The sequence below is a fragment of the Peromyscus californicus genome, unplaced genomic scaffold (genome assembly GCF_007827085.1).
Source record: "Peromyscus californicus insignis strain IS unplaced genomic scaffold, ASM782708v3 Scaffold_11__1_contigs__length_118956290, whole genome shotgun sequence".
Lineage (NCBI taxonomy): Eukaryota > Metazoa > Chordata > Mammalia > Rodentia > Cricetidae > Peromyscus > Peromyscus californicus.
Window position 1 is genome coordinate 22,102,731 of NW_026294402.1, and position 22,638 is coordinate 22,125,368.

Here is a 22,638-nt window from a genome sequence, read left to right on the forward strand (position 1 = left end):
AAAGGGTTCACACATACACACACACACACACACACACACACACACACACACACACACACACATCAAGCTGTGTTGTATTTGATGCTGCTATGGTGTCTAATAATTCGTTTCTGACATTGTCTCCCTAGACTTGGTGTCCCATCACATACACGAGGGTCCAGTTCCTAAGATTGTCTCCACCAGAGCACGTGCCTGTGACAAACTACACACTGTCGCTTGCACTTCTGGTCACTGTGACGAAAATGACCACACCCTTGGGGGTGCTACTTTGCTGGCTTTGTTTCTGGGACCCATAACACTTTCCTTGTGTTTACCACTTTGTTCTACAGACCACAGATGAGCAGTCAAGTGAAGGGGTACTTAGGGTCTGACATTGGGGGAAAGCGGTCCCACTTCTCTGTTCCCCTTCTGATCAACCACAGGGTGCTCTTCAAATCTTACTGTTGAAGAGGGTTTCTGGCATTAATCCTTAGACTTCTGCTCTTCCCAGAGGTCAGGGAGTGGATCACATTAATGTTCCAGGGACCATTCTCCACTTTCCTGGCTCCTCTTTCAGGGAACTCTTGAAGACATCTACCAGAGGTTCCCAGAACCCCAGGAGCTGGCTTGGTCATGCACCTTGGAGAAGCAGCATTTTCCTACTAATCCCATCTCAGTTACTCAGCTTTATTGTCCACTAGACAGATGGTACCCAGGCCCTGTTCTGGGGCAAGCTTGAGACAAGAACTAGTCTGATCTAACTTTTGGATTCCATGTGCTGACTAGTGAAGACACTAAGCACTGCTGAGAGAGCAGGAAGCAGAAGACAGTTTGTCTCTTAGTCAGCTAGCTACAGGGAGAGAGGATGCCAGCACACACACCTTCTAGAGAGAGCATCATCGGCCTGGGTGCCAGACAGATTAGTTCAGCTTCTCTGCCTGGGAGGCTGATGGGCAGCAGGGCTGTGAGTTGTTTCTGGAGATTTGCATTTGATCTAAGTTACTGATCCAGAAAAAAAACGGGCTCTGGTCACTAATCTGTTCTCTGCTGATCCTTAAACAGACACAAGGTATATTTCTGCCAGCTGTGAAGGCTCACTACCCTGAAATGGCAAGGAATAAAATTGGAACAGAAGCTCAAAGCAGTAAGGATAACTCCATTGGTGTCCCCATGTCCAGGAGGAGGAAAGAATAGGTCCTGTGCCTCTCCCGCTGGGCCCCACCTTCTCGCCTGCTGCAAAGGTCTTCATTTTCAATGCCGATCCTCCCAGCAGAGGTAAAAGGAGCCCTTGTGACTAAGAAAGGAGCCAAGGGAAGCACGCTGCTGAGACAGGGAAGAACTAAGACATGAAAGGCAATCATCAACGTCTGATCACGCAGAGAGGCGGGAAGAGAAGACCAAGGAAATGCCATCAGGCTGGTGCTTCTGTCTCCGGTGACCTTTGAGAAAGCAGTTTCTGCTGTGTGTTGCTGAAGGATCCAGATGGCATGAAGCTGAAGGCTGAGTGAGCAGAGAGGAACAGGAGAATCCCAGCAACCCATGTTCAGATAAGCCAGACAGTGAAGAAAACATCAAGAACAGGGTAGGAAAAGAGGGTATCAGCGGTCTCCCAGAGGAGAGCGTCTTGGGCACTGCTTATTGGGTGGCAATGGAGAGGAGAGAAGTGTGGGAGATGTTAGAGAGAACCTACTCATGGAGAGTCAGATGAGACATCAAGCCTCATCTTCATCCATGCCACCCACACTGTAGGCAGTGTACACACTTGCAAATAAAAATATAAGAAAGAGGGTGGATGGACCAAAGGCAAGGCAGTAAAATATAGGTAAAAGGGAAGTGGAAAGGTGGAATACCAGGGCAGAATGCTTCAAGCATGAACAGGGAGTAAGAAGAAAGGGAAATAAGGAAACAGAGAAAAGCATAACAAAAATGAAGGATGTATGGAAAAGGTATGTAAAAACCTGTGATCTTGCAACCCAAGTAAGAAATATTATTATAGGGGAACAATAGAACATGTATCACATAAAAGAATAAAGGGGGAAACTGGGAGTGAAAGGATTAAGCAGGAATGGAGCTAGAGGATGGGAAAGTGGAGGGGAGAATGGGGCTGACCCAAACTAAGGATGTATGAAGCCTTATGGAAACACACTAATTTGAAAGCTAATTGAAAAACATAATTCAGAAAGGGAGTCTGAACTGAGGTACTTTGTGTGGGAGGACAATGCTGCTCCCAGAAGATGTGGGTTGTCAAATGAAAATCTTAGTGCCGGGCTTGGGATACTTCCCTATGAGTTTTTGGGCAGGGGGACCCTATAAGCACCCAAAGCAATACAGGCTATTGCCACTGTTCTTGGTTGGCCACCATAACTAGATGGCAAGACCTTATTGCTGAAGACATGACACATTTTTGGCAGAACACAGAGAAATTAATCTTGAACTGACTGGGAAACTCTCTACCTGATGGCTAGCTTCCATAGTATCAGAAGGTGTTATACAGGCTGCTAAAGGAGGGCCAGGGAGCAGGAAGATGACTTCAGTGGTCTCAGTACTGGCCTCTGCATGCTACAATACCAATCTGCCGAGCAAGATGTGCCCACTGGTGTAGTCAGGGCACAGCAGTTATAGGGGATAACCAGCTGCATTCTGATCGGATTTGAGGCCTGTTTCATGGGAGGGATTTCACGCCTGGTACTATAAGCCTGTTCAAAAGCCCATGTTTGGGGAGTTCATAGGCCCTAGGGAAGAATACTAGTGTTGCCTTGCTAAATGGTCATGTTGTCAAACTGCCTTCTAGATATTAATTTTATACCCATGGACATAAACCTTAGCCTCAGTCATCGAAGCTTCTTTTGGCAGTTGGTGATGGTTAACGTAGAGATCTGTCACTTTCAAAGTGCTGAGAAAAAGTGACTCTGGGTGCTCAGCCATAGACAAGCCATGTCTATCGATCTCCCCACACCAAAGGCTGAAGGAACGTTGCAGAAAGGGAAGGTTGAAAATGTATAAGAGCAGGACCTTGGCGAAGAGATCTCTGAGAGGCTGTCTTCTAGACCTGACAAGATCATCCCCCACATGAACTCAGCAGTTGTGGTCACCTGCCCAAGACCTACACAAAATCAAACAGCAGGGGTCAGGGGGTGGGCTCCATCCTTAGCTTAGGGGCTATTCTCCATTGAAGGCTGACTGCTGAGGGAAAGAGAATTGCTTTGAAGGCAGAGGGATGATGTAGCCGCAGGCAAGCTGCCCATGCCCCAGTGGACAGTTGCACACCCATGTGCCTATGAGCATCACTAACTGAATTCGACAGGTTATTAATTATTTAAAGAGGAAGAAAGCATAAAGTTGGGAGGGAGATGTGTTTGGGGTTTACGGGGGAGCTGATGGGAGGTAGTAGGGATGGATATAATCCAAACACATTATATACATACATGAAAATCTCAAAAAATAAATTTTTAAATATTACTAAAAAGTAGGAGAAAGAAAAAAGTTAAGGGACAAAGCACTCGAAATACAAAAGGAAAGAAATGGGGGATCTGCTGAAGAATCCCTGCTTCTTCCGTCAAGGAGGAGCAAGAGTGGAGTCTGCTCAGTATGCAGCAGATGGAGGAAGAGCTGGAGGGTAAGTGGCACAGTGGGGGTCTTGAACTGTCACCACGCACAATATGCTAAACAGCTTCTCACAGGGCGGTGGGACAGGTCAGTGGGCCAGGACAGCTAGCAGTCAGTCCTGAAGATAGAACACCAGGTTAGCCCAGCAGGTCTGAGCTTCTGCCTGTGGCTTCTCAGGGTAGCTCAAACCCAGCAGGGTGGTACTGGGAGTATGGCCAAGGAGGAACTCTACCAACTGCACTATGCTCCAGCAGCCTCTCCTCCTGGCCAGCAGTGTGGGGGGGGGGGGGGTTCTGTCTCCTCCCCTGAGGGAGCCCAAAGGCTTCCTTGGGGCTGGGCCAGGACTTGCTGCAGTTGTCTGTAGATTGAGAGCAGGATATCTGTATGATGCACCTGGGACTGGCTGTCCACTTGCGCCCAGGGGTCATGTCATTTATCATCCAAGCTAGCCATTCTCTCTAGCAGTGCACACAGTCTCTGTTTTTCCAAATGCCTGCTTTGGAAAAGTATAGTAAGAACTCTGTCGGTATTATTACAAGGCATCCCAACATTACTTTTATTGGTGAAAGAAAAGGAAGAACTATTCGAGGCTTTAAATATAATTTCAGCTGTTGTAAAATTCTGAATGGCTGTAAAAATGGTTTTAAAACTTTTAACACCTACTCGTGTGAACAAGTTACCTTGTCACGGGTATCTAGCTGGAATCTGAACAAATGATCTCGATGTCTGAGGTGTGAATTGCAGTGTAGCGCCATTGAACATGGACACTGACATATTAAAAGGGCTGTGCTGAGGAAAGAAAGCCAGTTCAGCTTTCTCACTTAAAAGGGTTTACAGATTTCTATAAGTTTTATACAAATATATTATGTGGTATCCTTTATTATTTGTCTAATATTATTTCATCTTTCTTAAAACTGTATATTTTGTAATTTCTCATACACATTAGACGACGTAAAAGATGCTATCAATATTTTTTGCCGAGTCCCATATAGACACCCAAGCCCACTCCTATGAATCACTGGAACATTATCGTCATGACATGAACTTCTTAGAAGCCCTGGGGAAAGACGTCAGGGAAGAGTGGAAGATGCTGCAGACTGCAGGTACAGTTTAGCAATCCTCCCCACAAAACACTGTGAATGAGGAACAGTCCTGCAGCTGGAGAAAGCACTCTGTACCCCAAAGGAGGATTGCCAGGCCCAGACCCAAAGTGTAGATAACAGGCAGATGCAGCCCAGCTGGGCCAGCCTGGAGTTGGCATCCCCAATCTGGGCCTGGTTGAAGTTCAGTTCCAATCCACTGAACATTTGTGTGGCTGAGTGCATTTACCTGTCCCTCTTGCCCTATGGATATCCCTCCCAGACTTCTTCACACACACACACATACACACACACACACACACACACACACACACACACACACACACACACACACACACACAGAGCCATTCTGTGCTTCACAGATGTGACAGTTTCTTGAAGAAATGTTCCCTTTCATTCCACCTGCAGTATTTCTGGGTCTCTTTTCCAAGAATAACCACGTATAGATCTTTGAGTCTTCTACTCACTGACATTGAGCCTAAACCTAGGAGCCACACGTAGCAACCCCACAGGGGGAAGCACTCCAGACAGAAAGCCCTTCTTGGTGAAGGAGGTCTATGCTAATAAGAATGGTAACACCCAGAATGCCAGAGTCCCCAACTCAGCTCAGGATAGAACTGAAATGTACTAATGTCCTGTTGGAGTTTCACCTCCTGCAGCTAGCCTCCAGCTGTTTAAACCATCTCTGTCCCCCTGGTTAACTTCTCCATCATCAGTTTCCACTCAAAACAAACTCTCATGTGTCTACTGTCCAGGCTCCTCACCGCACAACTCCAGAAGGCTCCACCTACATGGTGGCAAATGTGCCAGGCTATCTGGTGGCAGAGTCCATGGATACTGTACTCAGGGCAGAAAGCCTGGAGAGGAAGGAAAGCCTCTATCCTTAAAGACAGGACATGTGGTGGGGGGTGATGCAGCAAATGATAGCTGTGGATAGCGAAGCAAGTTCTGACCCTGTGCCTCCCCCCTACCCCCCTCATTACCTCGTGTATTGAGCAACATCACAGGCAACTGTGAATGTCCATGGCCTGGACATGCCCTTGCTGTAAACACCGAGCATCTTCTGCGAGGCCCAGAAAGCAGGTGTGTAATGACTCAGAGCTTTTCCAACCACAGCATCAGAAAAAAAAGCAGCCCGATGGTGTCTCTTCTGTTACAGAAGTAGGTCAGCCCATCAGAGGCAGCCAGTCACATGCCACCCATCAGCAAAAATCTGGATCGCCATGTCCCTCACCCAGGCTCATACAGAGCCTATGGATGGTGACCAGAGCCCAGGATAGGTAACCCTGCTATCCTACCGACTTCGGTGTCTATTTAAACAAACCCAACTCCCTGAGAAGAGGGGCATCTGTCATCTTTTGAGAAACTGCCTCTCAGCTTGCCTTCAAACCCACATTCTCTCCCTTCTTATTGCCCTCCTGGAAGCACAATACACAGCTTAAGTGAAAGCAATTAATCTAGCCTTTTACCCAGACCAAGGCGTGTTTTACTCTACGAAGTACCAGTTAATTATTTAATGGCATAGCAGTGCCAGCTCCCTTCACAGGCTCAGGCTAAGGCTGCAGTTCATAACAGAGCTGCCCTCCTCTCAACTACTCCTCAAAGGCAAGAAGGCTCCAGCCTGCCCTGCCCTCGCCTTGGGTGCCCCAGGACTAAGAGCACACTCAGAGAAGCCTGCACTTCCTGCAGTAGGCATCTTGTCCTGGCATGGCTGAAAAGGACTACCATCTCTGCTGAAATTAACAGCTAGATTTCCTTCTCCCTTAACATGGAGAAGGGAAGGGGCCTTCTTCCTCTGAATTCCAAAGGTGAGAGGCAGGAGACTCGTTCCATTCACATCCTGCCACACATGGGAATGCTTCCATCAGGGAGAGAACAAAGACAGCACACTGTCCAGTTGGTGGTCAGTGCCCCTGTGAATCAGCATCAACTCAGTCTCCACCAGGCAGCATACACAGGCCAGGGGAGCAAATTTCCACTTATTAGACAGAACTCCCCGATAATCAACAATCGCCATGCACAGTTTAGGGGCAAGAGGGAGTTTGTGTTGAATCTGCGTATTCAAAAGCTTGCAGACCAGTCAACAAAGCACATCTGCACATGCCATGATGTGACTACTTACTTATCAACAAGGAGTCACATATAAAGTATTGAACATGTTAAAACAGCAAGTCCTGGGGAAACTAAGGGCAATGAGGCCATGATATGATTTGTAAGGCACATTTGTAGGTCCAAGGAGAGGCATGCTACATAACCAGGCCAAGCGTGGATGTGATATGCCAAGTGGGCAATGGCCGCCACTGCCACCTCCTGCCCAGAAGTGACTTCATGGGCACCATAAATGTGGACCTTCAGGGCTAGTGACAATCTTGATGTGCCGCACTAAAAATTCTGTAAAGATGGTTAAGATTTAGCATGACTGGCTGCCTAAATGCTTCTTTTTATGTGTCTATAAAAGGGATATCATCAAAGCAGAGCCTTGGGATGATTAATCTGGCTGCAGCCTTCAAGGAACCTAGGCAGGGCTTATTGCTAAGGCTGGATGGTGCAGCCAGATGCCTGGGTCACAGGCAGGGAGCCAGAAAGGAGGTGAGAATGAGGCCCCTGTCACACATAGTCACCAAAAAGACCTGGGGTAAGAGAGAGGGGCACAGGAGCTAGAAGGAGATGACTTCCATTGAATATTGTCACTAGAGGCAGAGGTCACTCTGGTTCTCAGGACAGAAGTAGCTTTTCTAGCATCAGTCTCTCAGTTTGAAAACAAGGGTCATACTGTCCCTTAGTGTGAAACATCCTGACATTTTATGGAGGGGATGAGCTCTGTGGAGACATGGATGAGAAGAGCGCTTTAGGGCTGCTGCCTCTAAAAGCTAAGGAGGAAAAGAAGCCAAAGGGGGCCTCACCAATGAATGAACCAAACAGATAAGGGCTGTATTTGCCACAGGATGCACCTGCATGAGTGTCCAGAGGGACAGGGCAGTCAGGTGTGTCATCTGCTTGGCAGAATGACTCTTCTTCTGTCATCAGATGGAAGCGAATGAGTGTGGTTGTCTTCTCTGGCCTTCCTTATCCTGCCCTCATTGGGTAGGAGCTAGAGTCCATGTGCAGTGTATATCCACCTTTGGACCCATCACACAAGACATTTGAAGGATATGGTTTATTGCATGTGTTTCTTTTTCATCCCTCCCTTATGCTCCTCTTCAAAGCACCAGAATCCACTGCATTCTCTCCATACTTGGAGAAGAAAACCAGCATTGGTCCAGAGAAGAAAGCCAGCCCTGGTCCTGAGAGAATCTGGTGCCACAAGAATATAAAGGTTGCAGCAGTCTGCCCTTCCCAAGCCCAATTGGAAGAGTGGCCCATAGACAGTCACTGAAGACAGAGGGTTTCTTCACTATGTCCACCAAGTCAGTCCACAAGGTTCATCCAACTTTGGGAGAACTCAAAGGAAAGAAAGGCCATTACTGCAATGATCCATCCAGAAAGCAGCAGCCCTCTGCTAGCTCTTGGCCCTGATGCTGAGCCATATAATAGTTTGGTTGGACTTTAAGATAGAGCAGATATACAATCTCCCCTTACCCCATTTGAGGTTTTGAGGTATCCTCTCCACTTTACACCCTAATAGATGGCCCCATCAATGAGCAGGCTTCTTGTTGTTGTTGTTGTTTATTTTTTATATTGGAATTTAATTTCAACATTTCTCTCCCCTCCACCCTCCAAACCCTCCCATATACCCCCATCTACTCTTGAGCAGACTTCTGAAGTCACAACCCATTGGATCTCACTAATGGGGTTTTAGGACCACAGTGAAGGGCAGGAAAGCCTTGGAGAAAAGCAAAGGAGGCCATATCGAGGTGAGCCAGACTTTATCTTGGGTGAAGAGAGAAGACGGCTTGATCACTTATGGGTGGAACTGTAAACCAACATTAACCACACAGGCCAAGGTGTCAGAAAGAGTGTGATGCATTTTCTCATTCCAGAGCCTTAATACCCAACCATCCTCTCAACCTAGAGCCCACCCAACCACCACAACAGGGTTTTGATTTTCCTCTCCCAATCACAGGTTGTACAGAAAGTGTAGGATAGAAATATCGCTCGGATGTCCCTGGCTTCCCTGGAGCCAAGCTTTGTCTTGCCCACTATGGAGGCTGCAGTGTTCAGGGACAATGTCAGACCAAACATCATGCACTCGTAAGCAGGGCAACCAATCAGAGGAAAGACACTGGAAGAGGCTGAACCCACCAACACATCTTATTTCACTGGTGAGCAAACAGACACTCTAAGAGGCTAGAAGAGCTCCCAGAATGTAAAGGACAAGCCCTGTTCTCTTGCAGGCCAGTATGATATAGAGATCTACATAGGAAGAACACAGCTCAGGCACACTGTAGAGAATGTCCCAGGGAAAGGTCCTTAAAAAATGTAGCACTGCCTCAGAGGATGATAGGGGCTGTAGAATTTTGTACACTTTCAGATGGCCCCTGGTAGGTCAAGGAAGGCAAGCCTCCCTCGCCATAAGCCTGCCTCCAGAATCAGCCTGGCCCATCTGAGAAGGATGAGAACCCCTTCTCCATTTTTGGAAGTCTTGGAATCTTCTCTGGCCTCAAATAGTCTTTGACATTGATTTTACTATCCAGGATGCATTTTAAATTCAAGAAAGAAAGGTGTGGTCTCCTTCTCTGTCCCCTCATCTCTAGACCCTCAGCCAATCCCATTCTCTGAGTTGCCCTGGATTTATACTCAAATACTTCACCAGTAGAACTTTCTGACTCAAATCCATCATGGGATACCTGTTTCTAGAGCTGAAATAGGCAATGGACTAGGACCACTCTGGGCAGTGACCACCTCACCTCTGTCTTGTGACCAAGCAAGGCCTTCCTCTGGAAGACTGGAAGCAGAAGCCTCAAAGATTTGCTCTCAGCAGAAACTATTCTCCCGGAGAGGTGGGTATGCTTCATAGTCATGATGCCTCAGCAACTTCAAAAAATAATTATTTCTGTGCCATGCTCTCCTACAGTTGTTGGGATCAAACAGCTTTACTCTGGGAGAAAAGAACAAGGGATAAAAATTGTCCAGGTAAATGCAGCCAATAGAACAATGAGGCTCCACTGAGCTGGGTTTGGCGGAGTTGTTTGTTTTGTCCTTTTTAGCTTTCCTAAGACACAGTAGACTTGCTATAAGACGTGACTGTGAGACATGAGCATCTCTGCACAAAGAGAAGATGAAGCCACGCAATTCTGGCTGAACTGTCTGTGTAAACTGCTGATGCTGGACCTGGGCCCAAGAGCTCCGAACTCTGCCTCCATAGTGAGTCACAGAAGCAAAGACATTCACACATGGCAGTGGATCCTAGCCCCCTGAGAACTACTGGGGTACTTTGATCACTGTCTCATTCATGCACTAGATGGAAGTGACACACGGGTAGCCAGTCTTGAATAACAGAAGATATGGGCATCTGTTCTTATCGCCTATATCTTCACATGACACAAGGGCCTACATAGGCATTTTACTCCTGTCTTTGTTAGGTTTTGTATTGCTGTGAAGAGTCACCATGACCACAGCAATTCTTATAAATGAAAACATTTAATGGGATGGCTTACAGTTTCAGAGGTTTAGAATAATCATTATGGTGGGACAGGGCATCATGCAGGCAGACATGGTGCTGGAGAAGGAGCTGAGAATTCTACAACAGGAAGTGAACTGACACACTGGGCATGGCTTGAGCACATATGAGACCTCAAAGCCCATCCCCACAGTGACACACATCCTCCAACAAGGACACATCTACCCCAACAAAGCCATGCCTCCTAATACTACCACTCCCTATGAGCTTGTGGGGGCCAATTACATTCACACTACCACAACTCCCATGTATAAAATCCAGTCCTGAGAAATAGCTAGAAATAGTCAAGGAACCCAGTCTCCAAGGTGGGAAAGGGCAGCATTTAAACCTAGTTATTACAGGAATCCTGAAGGGCTAAGAATGCTCCAAAAGGAAGTTTTCTTACCCAAAGATGATAAGCCAATGGATCAAACACCTGTCAATGTGTGACAGATATTTGGCTGGAGATGGCAGTATTGAATGATAACATTAATAATAAATTTAACAATAAGTATGCTACAATTCATATTTGTTAATAGCTTGCTATGTACATAGCACTCTACGCAGTATAGGGGGTGCAGAATAACACAGCTAACCTATAACCCATAACACATCCAAACAGACCTCCAAAACCCTCACCCAGTCTCCTGTTTTCATTGGCTCCTCACTGAATTACATCATCCTTCAGGCCTCTCCCACTGAACTAGACACCGCAAGAGAAGCCAAGAGAAGCCAGATATAGTTTCTCTCTTTCAGGGAACATCATCTGGGTATAAAAAGCGTGAGTATCCAGAGCAGGCTCTTTGAGCTGGGCCTCCTGGAAGTGGAAAGAGAATAGAGAACTTTCTCAGTAAAGAGAACAGTGTTATAATCACGCAACAGGAGAGTTTATAAACACCATGGCAAACAGCTGGCAATAAAGGGCAAAAAGATAATTGCCAACTGAGCTTTTACGACAGCAAAAGGCAGACAAGTGAGAAGAGGTGCCTGTTTGAATTGGGGAGATTGGGAAAGATGCACAGAGAGAGAACGGTTGTTTTATCAGGCTCTCAGCAACTGGGCAGGCTTCACCTGAGCAGCAATAGAAAGAGGGCTTATCACCAAGAGCATCCTTCATCCCTAGCAGTGGGCAGCTTTGAAATGGTTGGTCCACAGAAGAGCATGAACCAGAAGATGAAGAATTGGTTAAAGGGGGCTACGTCAACCACACCTCAGGGAAATGTGGGCTGGGCCTCAGACTTAGAGAACATGCCCCTCACTTCAACTGCTCAGAAAGTCACCCTCACTCCATACCCTCCAACATCACACCATGTGGGAATACTTTTGATTCAGAGTGCTTTTTCTATCAAAAAACAAAACAGAAACCTCCAGGTCTCCTGAAAACAGCTTATCTTAAAATTGCCATTTTCCACTTACTCTCTGTGGGTGGCAAGGGCTCCCTTTCTATCCCTCATTGCTCTGGGCAATTTGCTAACACAGTACGTGGAACCAAGATGAGCGGGCTGTGTTCTCTGTGTTTCCACACACCGCTGGCAGACTCACAGACAGAGCGAGGGACTCATCTTTGGTAATGTACAAGAAGAAGGCAGCCCACCAAAGCCCAGTCCTGACCTCACAGCAGGGGGTAAAGTAGGAAGTGAACCCTACCAACTACTCCTAATGCCATCATGTATTTCTGTATGCACTGTTTTTGCTTTTACAGTTTCTGTGCCATTGATGCCGCAACAGGGTGTGAGCAGGGTGATTCCTGCCCTTTGTGCACACTGCCCAGTATCGGATCTGAACAGTACTCTTCTCTCTCTCTCTCTCTCTCTCTCTCTCTCTCTCTCTCTCTCTCTCTCTCTCTCTCTCCACTCCTTTCTCCTCTTCCTCCTTCTTTTCTTCCCTCTCTTCTTCATTTATTTTTTGTTTCTGTTGCTGCTGGCTCTACCTCTGAATGACACATCATCTCTCCTCCTTTCCCTTTTACCCAGCTCATTCCTACTTGCTCTTGGGTACCAGCTTGGAGAGTGCTAGAGTTGGCTGTGTAGTTTTTTCCCCCTCCAAAGTTTCACCTGTTAGAAGTGTGGTCTAGAATAGCTATGTTGGGAGGTAGTAGAGAAATTTGAAGAGTTCAACCTAGCAGAAAGTGATTAGATTATTGAGGACACCTTCTCTTCTGCTTCCTCTCCCTTCTTCTATTCACTTTTTTATTTTGTTGTTGTTGTTGTTGTTGTTGTTGTTGACTTGGGTTTTGTTTTGTTTTTCTGCTGCTGAGAATCTAGCCCTGGGCCCTGTGGGCATCAGTCACTGAGGTCCATTACATGCCGCCCTAAAGGAATGAATACCGATCTCCTAGAGGAAGTTCTTGTGAGAGTGTTGTTATGAAAGCAGGACCCCCCTCTCCCTTTTCTCCCTCTGGCTTCCTGGCTCTATAGGATCTCTCCTTTTCACGCATGCTTTCACTATGATGTCACACAGAGACAGCCCCTCACTAGCGGCCAAACCAAAGTGTTTGCTCTCTCTCTTGGATGTCCTGTGTGATGTGTGAAACAATAAACTCAGATTCAGTTGTGTTGCAGTGGTAAAAGGAAACAGCCTCACGGGTAAGACTCTTTCTGGGAAGTCATCACTGCCCACTCACCATCCATGCCTTTCCTATAGACTGCCTTGGTCTTGTATTTCTCTTACAGTCTCAATCAACAGTATCATGGTTTCTAGTTATGGGAGACCTGTGAGTGTGAGAACTACACCTGGCTTGATGGCTGTATTCCCTATGCTGGCCATTGCTCCTTGTGCCCACTAATCATTCAGTAGAAATTTGTTGGAAGTGTAGATATCATTATTATTTCTTAAACATTACTTTTCATGGTCATATAATACCTTATTTTAAGAATATATCATAATTTAGTATGTTCAAAAATTTCAGTGTCCAACAATAACTTTTGAACAATCACTTATTGTCTAATTCATTTATTGTTTGTCTTTTCCCACTAAACTGGCAAATGCAAACTTGTTTCTTACAATACATAAAGAACAAAGACCATTGTGATTCCTACTCACCAATGCGTCCTCAACAATTAGTACAGTATTTACAATGAACAACTTTAACAGACCTTAATAGCTATTAAATTTGAAAAATAAAAGAATTAATGGCCTTGGGAATTATTTCTAATGTATTGTCATTATCAATAAACCATAAGGGGCTGGAGAAATAGCTCAGTTATTGAGTATTTTTCAATACAAGTCCAATTCTCAGCACCCACATCAGGTAGCTCACAACCACCTTTAACTCCAGTTCTAATAAATCTTATGCTCTCTGACCTCTATAGACATCTGAACATATATACACAAAAAACACAGGCACACATACATACACATAAGTAAAAAATAAGTCTTTCAAGTTTTTCAAGTCACGCAAGAAGTAATCTCAAACCCAGATTACTTATCTTGAACATATAGAGTGGTTTCTGTTGAACATGTATACAGTAACAATTTATCCTCTGACCATCCCTCATCATCTGAGAAGGCTATTTCTCACGTCCTCTACACACTGAAACACATTTAAAATGTACCTTCTAAGTATTTGTCAATAAGGCAGATGAAAATGGAATTTTCATTTTTGCTAGTTTGCATATATTTTATATTATGGAAGGATTAACAATTTTAATTGATTTGTCATTAATCCAGTTGTGTATTTGTGGTCTTTGTCCATTTTCCTACTAGAGTCTTTGTGGTTTTTGTTTCAGTACAGGTGAGTTATCCAGAACATTCATGCTTTGTCTTTTCATTACAGACTCCTTTTGATGGAAGATTTTTTAAAATAGTGAAATCTGTTGTTGTTCATTCCAGTATTTTTCTGCCTGGAATTTTCTTTTCATTTAGAGGTAAGCACAAGCTTAAATTTGCTTCTAATATTAAAATGGCTTTATTTTCTTTCATGGACAGATATCCCTCATGTTGTATAGCAAAAAGTGAGGTTTGAAACTTTACATTTTCCCGGTCCTGATGATATCTGCATAGTAGCCATAAGAGTGTCTTTCTCAGGGCTACTCCATACAACAGGTTCCTCTGTTCTCCCATCTTGCACAACAATGACTTTGTGATGCATCCTGATGCATAAGCCTTCCTGTATTCAAAGTCTTTGTCATAACTCTAGGCTATTTTCAACTATTTGATTTTCAGATAAACTTTGAAATTATTTCCAAGTCTTCCCCTCACCCTGAAAGAAGTCAGACTTTGAGGAAAACAAACGTATATGTGAATATGAGGAGAATCAATTTCATCAATTCAGTTTTCCTACCGGCCTTTCCTTCAGCTCTTCCTGAGGCTCCTGGGTGTCATTGGGCGGACATGGTGGAAACCAGAAGTACTCTGCCCCCATGCAGACATCTTCCACTACAGGCCGAGTAATGCCCAGGCTGGCTCAGGCTCACAAGCTGTGGCATCTCTGAAGGAGGGGCTCCTGTGAGATTCATACAGCAATTATTCAGCTAATTTGCAGCCCAAATGAACATTTTGATCTGAAATCATTTAGTAAATTGAGCCAAAATTAAGATGAGATATAGGATTTAGGAAATAGCAGGACATAGTTACAGATAAAGGGAGGGAGGGAGAGAGGGGAGGAGGGAGGGAGGGAGGGGAAGAAAAGGGGAGAGAAGGAGGAAGAAGAGAAAGGGGAGGAGAAGGTGGAAGTGGAGAAGGGGGAGGAGGAGAAGGAAGAGAAAAGGGAGGAGGAGGAGGAGGAATTATGAAACAGTCTTCTCAGCCGCCTGCCAGGCAGAGCTGTCTCTCCCCCTCACAGGGCTTCAGTTTCTGCATCTGAGAGTTAAGTAGGGTGGACCAGACCATTCTGATAGTCCTTTCCTCGCTGAGTTCTACCAGCCACTCACACATTGCCCATGTCAGTCTTCTCAATGAGTAGCAAATTTTGGGAGCTCTCCTTTACTGGCCCTGCTCCAATTACGCAAAATGCAATTTTACTTTACACATCACAACTGTGACTTCAAGGACAAGTCAGTGTCCCAGATGACTAAAGCAGGACATAGGGACAGGGGACACTGAGGACCCTCCCACTAGCTACTGGACTTTGAAATTAAGATGAGGTATTAGTGGCCCTGGCCTAGACTCTGTAGAGAGCGTTGCTGTCTCTGAGGACATTCCTCTTACTCTGTGAAGTCTACAATCCTATCTGCAGTAATTGCAGGGCAAACCATTCCCCGATGCCTCACCACCAGAGAGATGAGTTCTGATTCAGAGACAGCCTCCAACCCCAGAGGACAAGGCTTTGCAGAGGCCCCACCACATGTAATGCTGCCTAAATGAAGGCACGGACTCCCTCCGCAAGGCTCCACTGTACAGATCCAGATCCAGCCTTATAGACTGTATCAACCCCACCAGGAATGGCGGAGAGGAAAAGCTCAAGTGCCTGGGGAAATCCCGGAGAAGGAAAGACATGGTGAGACAGCCCTGGGACCAATTCTCAGCACTCCGCCAGGAACGGCAACACTGAACTAAGTATTTAGCATCTCTAAGCTGCAGTCGCTACACCTGTAAGAGGGCATTGCTAGCTTGATGGGTTAATACATGGAATGTGTCGCCACATGGAAGTGACGATGTGCCTTTCTTTTCTTTTCCCACGCCAGAAGGAGAGATGACCCAGAAAGAAATATAATTCAAAAACAAGAAATCGCTGATCTCGACCTGAGGCAAATTAGACCCTCTCGACCCTTTCTCTTCATACCAGTCAAACAACAATGAGAACATGAACAAGTAAGCCAATGGGTGTGAGCATCCTTCGTCAGGCAAAACACATCCTAAGGTAAGATGTCAAATTTTACAGACTAGAGGAGAAAGAGCCTGCCTGGCATGCCTACAGAGCCTGCTGTTGCTGGGTGGTGGTGCTGAGGGCAGGTCGGAGGTAATTAGCCCCTGATTCCCATCATTACAGCAGCTCCTGGAGGCTGCCTGGGCCCTGAAAAGGGCCTTCTGTCGGCTGATGCTAATGATGATGTTCCTGTGTTAACCTTCCCCCGGGGTGTTCTCCATCACTGGGCAGCCAGAAGATGAGTGATTTCCTGGCTTGGCTTTGCCTCGCACAGCTGGGCAGCTGCCTGTGGGCTGGAACCAGGGGACTCTTCCTGGGTGATTTTCTTTCACTGTAATGGTATTTTCGGGGAAAATAGGATCAGAGCCTTCGGATACACTTCCTGACTCTCTAGAAAAGATCCAGTGTGGGCAGCATGCCATGGGGGCTTTTAATCAGTCCAGCATCTGCCATTCCCTGCATGCGGGATGTTTTCCCAGGCTCTGTCACGTGGCTCCTTATCTCCCTATCACCCCAGCACCAGGTCATATGGATTCTGATTACTTTTGTCCCCTCAACCCCCTGTTTTCTGCAAGCTCCTGAGGAGGGTCCATATTCTGCTTATGCCTCCAGCATGCCACCAGATCCAAACAGACTTACTGAGAGCCAGACTGCAGACTGAGGAAGGCACTGGAAGACAAGGGAGGTTGGGGGCTCCCTAGATCACTCTGTCATATGGGACCAGCAGCCTCACCAGAGTCAAGGCAGTCACAGTTTTGATTTCTTCTACCTGAAGTGACTTTTTTGTTGTTGTAAATCCCAAATTAGAAAATGGTATTCCACTAAAAGAATTCATTCTGTCAGAATAACCACAAATATGAGAACTCAACAGTATGTATTAAAGTCCAGGAGCTCCTAGGAATTGGAAAAGGCTTCTAGGGAGTTGTAGGAACAGTTACTTAACTCCAGGAAGCTTTAGAGGATTAATGTGTACAGTGCTGATCTTATACAAAGCTGGTAAATAATTTGCAAATTAATGTAATGAATGGTGAGCCAACACAGTTGGGTGGGTCCCTGAGCAGCCCCACAACCTCACACCCAACAGTGAGCGTCACAGAGTGCCACAGAGATGTGCCAAGGGGACAATGCCCTTGCTGTCCCTCAAGTTCCACCTTGATTGTTAGACCTAGTGTGACCAACTGAAGGACATCCTTCAGTGACATCATAGAGCATGTGAGCTCTAGACAGACCAGAGGCACATAGGCGGGTGCACTCAAGACTTACTTCCTTCCCCCTAGAAGGAGGAAACACAGACTTACTGCCTTCTGAGATAGAGGTCTTCGTGGAGGTTTATTCCTTTGTAGGGGATTGATTGGAAAGGAAAAGTATACGATCTTCTAACATTGTTATTAAAAGCACCGGTTAATCCCACTGTATAGAGCTGTGGTTTACTTAGTAAGGGGTTCAGAAGGCAGGAACTGAGGCTCCTGACCCTAACAGGATACATCACTGCGCTGCTGATATACTGGGTATCAGGAGGCAGGGGAGAAAATAAGCACTGCCCTGCAGAGTCTCCCTTCACCATCTCTTGTGAGCATTGCCCCAGCCAGTTGCCCAGTGAAGAGGAGGAAACCAGTCCTTCCTTCAGAAAGTCTGCTCTCAGTGTACATGGAGGTTCCCATAGGCAATGTGCGCCTTAGAGTTAGAACCCCCTGCAGACCCCACACACTCCGCCCCTGACGCGCATACTTACCTCCCTCTGCAGGAACCCATGCCTCTGTTCCTAGCTCAGCACTTGCTCTCCTCTAGCTCTTGTACTCCCATATGCTGGCACTCCTGTACTGACTTGGAAACCCCAGGCCACACTGTGAGTCCTTTTTCACAGTTCTACACACCTGTGAGAGACAGCACCAAGTGTGTGAGTACTCATCTACCAACCAGATGGGCTACCCTTCGGTTCTGGCCTTTGTTCCTGGCCCTGCCTTCTTGTCTTCCAATAGGATAGGACCAAGGCTACCTCCACCATGTGCTGCAGGTGCAGAGGGATATACACTGCTTCCTTATGAGATTGTTTGCTGTGTGACCACCAGCAACTGCTCCCACCTGCCATATTTTGGGCTCTCCCCCAGCTATCTGTGAAAGCCGAAAATAAAGTTCTTCCTCATGGTGATACAAAATTGACATTTCAGGATTACTAAGAAGTGCTGAAGCTGAGAGATTGACGTGAATGCAAATTACATACATTTGGAGTTAGAGATTTACATCTAGCAAGTTTTCCCAGTTCATTTCAGTGTTAAGACTCTCAATCTCAGCAAAGGGAAGCAGTTGCTGGTGGCCACACAGCAAGCACTCTCCTAGGCAACGAGTATATAGCCCTCTGCAACCGCCTCACACTGTGGAGGTAGCCTTGGTCCTATCCTATTGGGAGATAGGAACGGGACCAAAGGCCAGAGCCCAGCAACAAGAAGATGAAAAGAATTCTTGAGTGGCACAGCTTCTCTGGCCCATTTGAGGTCTATGTCTGAACTTGAGGCCCATGAGAGCAAAGGAAGATTCTGAGATATTTGGTCTATGCTTCCAGAATTTCAACACCCTTTATTTTCTGTTTATGAGATAGTTCCTACAAATTCCATTCAGCTGTCATAAGTCAGCTCAGTGTCATCAGCCAAACATAAACTTAGACTAACTAGACAGATCTGGCTGTTTGAGTTCCCAGTTTACTCTCTAACCATGGGCCTGGGGACACATTATGGGGAGAGAAGGAGCTCCTGTAGGCCCCCCGACCCCAACTGCCTGCCTGGCCCACTCAGAGCTGTGTTCCCACCAATAGATGAAGGGAAGAAGCAGCGGCAGCTGAAGGAACACCCTACATTTCTGTCCTTTTTCCCTGTGGGGGCCTCTGGACCTAGGTACCCGACGTCAGTGCTGCTCTAATTGGACTATGGAATGAGGGGGAATCTGGAGCTCACAAGATAGAAGGATTCAGCTCATTCTGCAGCTTGTACTGAAGAGCTAAACTGCACGTAATTCAGTTAAAGAAGAAGGAAGCAAACCTCATCACAACAGTTGAAAACACGAGAACAACAAATAAACAGCTGCTTTGAGTCAGAACAAGGAGGCCAATTTGATCCTTACAGAAAGAAAAGTGCCGCCGCCTTGCATGTGCCTGTGTGCGCGTGTGTGTGTGTGTGCGCGTGCGTGTGTGCATGTGCAGGGAGAAACAGCTCCCTTCAAGATGCTGCAGCTGTGAGTACAGCATTAACCAAGTTCCTCGAACAATTTGCTAGATTAGAACTATGCCATTCATAGCACGCAGACTTAGCCAAGTCTCAATACTAATGGGCTGCCCCTACTGCACTTGCATTCCGTGAGCTGTATATAGGGGGGAAATATTTGTACTCTGGGAGCCAAAAGCCCTGGATTTGTAAATGTACTCCATGCCTACCAGCCACAGGTGAAAGTGTGGCAAATCACAGAGTTTTGTCCATCCCCTGTGCAGTAAAAGCAAACAGGCTGTCCCAGAACTGTAAAAAGCCAACTTCCTCTAAACTTGAGTGGACCAGAATCTCCCAGGGTTCTATGAATTAGTATTTTAACAGGAGCCCAGGGTGATTCTCTTGCACAAGAAAACTGAAGTGTTGGTAACATAAACTCTCTAAAAGCATCAGTTCATATTGCTGTAATAATTCCACATAACAAGAATAACCCACATAATCTCAATGGGGTGCAATAATAGGCACTTCCTCCCAGAAATCAGTGGTCAATAGAGGCAGCTTAGCTTCCAACTGTAGACCTAGAAGTGTTTGGGAGGGTGGGAGTGGGAGTCTGTTCTTCATGTGTTTATCCAGGGTCCAGGCTGAGAGTGCACTAAGTCCTCTCATAGCCACAGCAACAGTGGAAGAGGGCAATGTGGAAATCCATACAGTCCCTTTGGGCCCAGGATCAGATTCAGTTCCCTGACACTTCTAGCCCATTTAATGTCCGAAGGAAATTACATAGCCAAGTCCACAGTAAAAGAATGAGAAACACACTGCCTACAAGAAAACCACAGCAAGGTTTCAGATTCATAGGGGGTAAAGAATTGTACCCACCTGGGCCTTACAGCTATTTCCTTTAACAAGAGCCTCAATTCTCCTGCCTATAAAATGGGTAGAGTAAGTTATACCTTGATCTATCTCCTGAAAGTATTGCTAGCATGTAGTGAGACTGTAATTTCTAAAAAGTGTAGGTGATGTGTCCGTTTATTGACTATCATTCCTGTCACAAGAGCCTTGAAGGTTGGAAGACTGTGGTATACCAGATGACCTTATGGTCTGCCAAGTTCTCCTAATTCAAATTGCCAGGCTAAGCTATATATCGCTACACACTGTTACCTATTCATATACCCTCCCTGCTCACATGCCCTCAGCACATCACAGAGGTCAAAATAAGACATCCTAAGGCAAGCACAAGGACTCGAGGAGATGCCATGATGACACTTCTTGGTGCCCATCCCAGTCCAAAAAGCTGCTGACAAAGGTTTGTTGTATTCAATGATTTGTTGTGATTACCATGTATTTTGCTTAGAAGTGTTCTGCCTGGTACCTTAAAATTAATATCAGGGGCATTACAAATTGATGCTGTGGTGTCTCCACATAAGTACCTTAATCATGACAACCCAATGGTGTAGAATCATTGCCCAGTTTTTAACCATTACTTTCTCAGAGTTCTGTTATATCCTGGAGCCATTCGGACAAACTGGCATGCACACACAAGAAAGGGAGTGGGCAAAGATAACCTCGAGTGTCAATCCAGCTGGCTTAGGCTTGTAGACAGGCCCATAGCCCTGAGGCTTCCCTTTTCACTAGTATGCACATGAGACACAGCTTACGTGTTCATGTGGATGCCCCAGCATCCCTGCACTCCAAGGATGAGCCTTCCCACAAGGCCCCATTTGGGCCAGCTACCAAGAGAAATGGCATGCTCAGGTAAAGGAACCTGTCTCTTTGGGATCAGTAGGGGTTGTGACGAAGATGACACACCCCTGAGCTTCTCCAAAGGCATGCCTGGGTAGGACATTTTTGTCAGTCTTACCTCTAATTTCAGACTTTCTTTTTTTTTCTAAGTAAATATACACTTCATTTTATTAATTGCATGATCTTCTTGCCTTCCCTCTTTCTTTTTTTTATAATTTAATTTAATTTTACATATCAGCCACGGATTCACTTGTTCTCCCCTTTCCCGCCCCCCCACCCCACCTTCCCCCCAGCCCACCCCCCATTCCCATCTCCTCCAAGGCAAAGACTCTCCTGAGGATTGAGTTCAACCTGGTAGATTCAGTGCAGGCAGGTCCAGTCCCCTCCTCCCAGGCTGAGTCAAGTGTCCCTGTATAAGCCCCAGGTTCCAAACAGCCAGCTCATGCACTGAGGACAGGTCCCAGTCCCACTGCCTGGATGCCTCCCAAACAGATCAAGCTAATCAACTGTCTCACTTATCCAGAGGGCCTGATCCAGTTGGGGGGTCCTCAGCTATTGGTTCATAGTTCATGTGCTTCCATTTGTTTGGCTATTTGTCCCTGTGCTTTTTCCAATCTTGGTCTCAACAATTCTCGCTCATACAAACCCTCCTCTTTCTCGCCAATTGGACTCCTGGAGCGCCACTTGGGGCCTGGCCGTGAATCTCTCAAGTTAAGTATTTGGCCAACCAAAAACAAAATCCTGCATTTGTTCTCTTTTTTAGTGATATTTCTTTATCCAGTTTTTCCAAATTTTACAAGCAGTCTTCAGAATCTGTCTTCCAAATATTCTATTTCTCCTCTGTATTTTCAACTAATTTGTATTCTATGATTGAGCTTCTTTCTCCCTCAGATCTTAGAAGCCACTAATTTACTTCTCAATCATTGCCATCTCCTTTAACTTAGCTACCAAATTTTCCAATTGGAGAACAGGATTTTTAGTGCCAGAAATTATTCATTGTACTGTGGCTGCCTCTTCCCCCAGTCTTTAGTTTTATAATTCCCATAGCTCCGAGGTTTGCCCTACAGCCTGAAGCAGCCTGGCTGGGTGCTCTGGCTACGCCTCCCTCTTGATAGTTGCCTTATTGTGTTTTCATTCTCCACAGCATACCTGTGAGCCTTCAAAGCTTCTCAGTTTCCAAGAGCATGGTAAGCTGTCTTCCCTCTATAGATGCTCAAGAGGAAATCACCCTGCTTCTACCCCTCCCAGTATAAGAGTGAGAGAGAGACCTACCTCTGCAGCCTTCTAAAGCTTCTCTGGACCCAAGAAGACCAGTCACATCCAACTGTTAGCATCTCTCTTGAAATATCTAATATATATCTCAAACTTAATGCCCAAGACAAAACTCTTAGTTTTTCCTAAGAAATGTACCCTGTACATCTACCTCCTTCCTTAATCCACAAACTAGGAGTTGCCTTCATTATATAACTTCCTTCACTGTGTGCAGCCAAAGTCATTCAGCTCAATTACCAGACAGCAAAATCTGTACTTCTGTCTATAGTAACCAGATTTTCTTTATTAGGATGTACAGTCCTGCATTTTGACATCCTACTTCTAAATATTTATTCAGTATTT

At 45.9% G+C, this 22,638-nt stretch overlaps 2 long non-coding RNA genes across 5 annotated transcripts in view; one reads left to right on the forward strand and one right to left on the reverse strand.

Annotated features, from left to right (window-relative positions):
* The window catches only part of LOC128120917 (uncharacterized), a 41,425-nt gene that overhangs the window by 8,280 nt on the left and 10,507 nt on the right, over window positions 1–22,638 (reverse strand). For 3 of the 4 annotated variants that reach the window (XR_008222006.1, XR_008222005.1, XR_008222002.1), the window contains exon 2: window positions 14,567–14,728. The exons of the other annotated variant lie outside the window; for it this stretch is intronic. This is a non-coding gene — a long non-coding RNA (uncharacterized LOC128120917). The remainder of the gene's footprint in view (window positions 1–14,566; window positions 14,729–22,638) is intronic. 4 annotated transcript variants of the gene reach the window in all.
* On the forward strand, window positions 58–21,156 carry LOC128120933 (uncharacterized). The gene is made up of 5 exons (XR_008222012.1): window positions 58–4,688; window positions 8,440–8,539; window positions 9,380–9,625; window positions 14,060–15,815; window positions 15,909–21,156. It is a non-coding gene; the product is annotated as an uncharacterized LOC128120933 (long non-coding RNA).